This window comes from Atta cephalotes (assembly GCF_000143395.1).
Source record: "Atta cephalotes unplaced genomic scaffold scaffold00003, whole genome shotgun sequence".
In the NCBI taxonomy this organism is placed as follows: domain Eukaryota; kingdom Metazoa; phylum Arthropoda; class Insecta; order Hymenoptera; family Formicidae; genus Atta; species Atta cephalotes.
The window spans coordinates 5,559,610-5,562,422 of NW_012130067.1; positions in this window are offsets into that span (position 1 = coordinate 5,559,610).

Consider the following 2,813-nt stretch of genomic DNA (forward strand, 5'->3'; position numbering starts at 1 on the left):
GTATGAGTATAAGAATAGAATTGGAAAGCTAAAAAATTTAGAACTTAATACATTTTTATATTATTTAACTATTATTTGTCTTAATATGTATGTTAAAAGTAATTGAATTTTTTAAACTGAAAGAGCATCAAATTTAAGTTTCTTAAAAAAAGAAAATAGAAATCAGAATAAAATAATATTATAATATATTTGTAGAATATATTTGAACTTAATAAATATAAATAAATACATATTAGGAAAAATTAAAACAATTAAATTTTTCTTGTAAGTTTAACATTAAATAAAAAGGAAATAGATAAGAAAAAAAATTATAAAAGGAAATATTGCAAATGGAAAGTATATATATATATTAAAACTTTAAAAAATGTAAAGTTATTGTTTAAAAACCTTTATAAAATACTAATTTTTTCTTAAAATAAATTAAAATAAAACTTTTATATTAAGTTTATATGGAATAAAAATAAAGAAATATCTTTAAGTAAGGTTATAACTGGGTAAGTAAATTTCTCTTCTTCCTTAAATATGCATCCAAGATTAAATATATAAATTAATGCAAGAAAATAATATTTACAGAAATTTTTTGTGTGTATAAGAATAATTAAAAAAGAAAACAAGAAATATTAATTTCAATATTATACTGTACTGTATGTAATTTTGTAAAAAACACATAATTATCAACATCATTTATTATATATAATAATATTATTATAATATTATTATAATAATATTATATAATAATTATCAACATCATTTATTCTCAAAAAGTACAATATTAATATAATTTCTTGTAGCCTATCCATCTAATGGTAACTGAATTTTTTTATTGGTGCACCAAATTCTAAGCATCGTGAATAGATGGAATTCCAATGGGAAACGAGAAATTACTATCTATGATGCGAAAATCGTTTCAATTTTCTACTACGCATACGTTTGTGTATCTCGCGAGGGACAAATGATAAGACTCGTCAGCAGAAATAGTCACGAATAAAAATATAGAAAATATGAGATATAATAAATATCTAATGCGAGAAGCAATATGAAATTCATGAATTTGTGACAAACAAGCTAAAATGTTTGGTTTTATGAATGGATTAATAATGAAAAATAATTGGAACCGATAATCGTTCTTAATGGTCCTTATTATATGTATATTTTTATATTAGTATAAATTTTTCATATTTATCTGCGACATTTTGTTTCATAAATTTTTTTTGTATTTTACTATATCTTTTATATTATATCTTTCATATTATGTTAAAATTATTTTTAATATTAAGTATTTAGAAATGTGTATTACTTGACAATTAAATATTTCTATATGAAAAATAAAAAACTACGGCTATATAATTCTATATAATTACAAAAATAATTACAAAAAAATGTAATTACAAAAAATAATTTTTTAACATAAAAAATATCATTGATTTTTTGACGAAATAATGACTGAATGTCACAATATTTTACTTAGTTTTGAATTTTAATATGAAATTGAATAAAATAAATATTTTATTCATTAAAAATAAAAAATGAAATTAATGAATAAAATCAATATTTTATTCATTACATATTTTTAATTTTATTTTTCAATGTGTAATAAAGTTCTATTTAATTAATTTTATTATAAAGAATTTAACAAGAATCGTAAGATAGTATAAGAGTTTCGTTAAATTTATAAATCACTATTCTTCCGTAAAAATTAAAATTTTATGTAATTTTTACGAAGGAGAGATATTGTGATTTCTAAATTCGACAAAACTATCTTATATTTTCTTATATTTCTTATAAATTCTTTATAATAAAAATAATTGAATAGAATTTTATTACACATTAAAAATAAAAAATAAAACTATTAAATCAAATAGTGATTTTATTTATTGGGTTCATATCAATACTCAGCAAAATGATGTGAAATGTAATAATTATTTTGTCAAAGAATGAACAATATTTTTGTATATTAAAAAAATTATTTTCTTTATGTTAGAATTATGTTAAAATTACAGCGGCAGTCTTTTCATCTATATTATACATCTTATTTTAAATTTTATATTTACGATGTGAATGATTGATTAATTACTTTATTTCAAAAAGATTATTTTTAATAATTATCTTACTTCGAGATGCCGTCATTGATTGGCCGTTACAGCGGAAAGTTTTATTTTCCATCCTGTTGCGATGTCCGAGTTTCTTGTAAGCTAATGCGGTTGCGGATCCCGCCAAGAACTCTTACTCACACTTTGTCGCACGAACGTTTATATTGTCGAGACTCGGTTGGCAGGTCGACGAGGTATCCGTAAATAAATTGTGCCCGTACCCAGGAGATTAGTTTGAGGATAAAATATTTAAACTTAATTCCATTCAAATAAATAATTCACTCAATGTTATCTAGCGATTCGTATGCCTGCCATATCGTAACCTCCTTGATGTTGTGAGAGTCACTATGATAATACGTATGAGCATGAACGTGAATATGTACATATACGATTGTTACAAAATATTTCTAAAGTCGGGACTGTCTCAATATTACTAGAGATATAAATTTTATTACTAGAGATAAATTTTAACAGTTACAAAAAGAAGAATCACTTTATTTGGACTGATTTATCACGACCCTTCACTTTAAGCCAGAACAGTAAAAAGTTCTGAAAAATATTACATTACAAATATTCCAGTATTGAGATATATATATATATATATATATATATATATATATATATATATTACTTTCCTTACCTTTAACCGTACTACCTTACCTAGTATTGTCTAGTCGTACTTACTTTAATTATTTATTTACTATTACTTTATAGTATACGTAT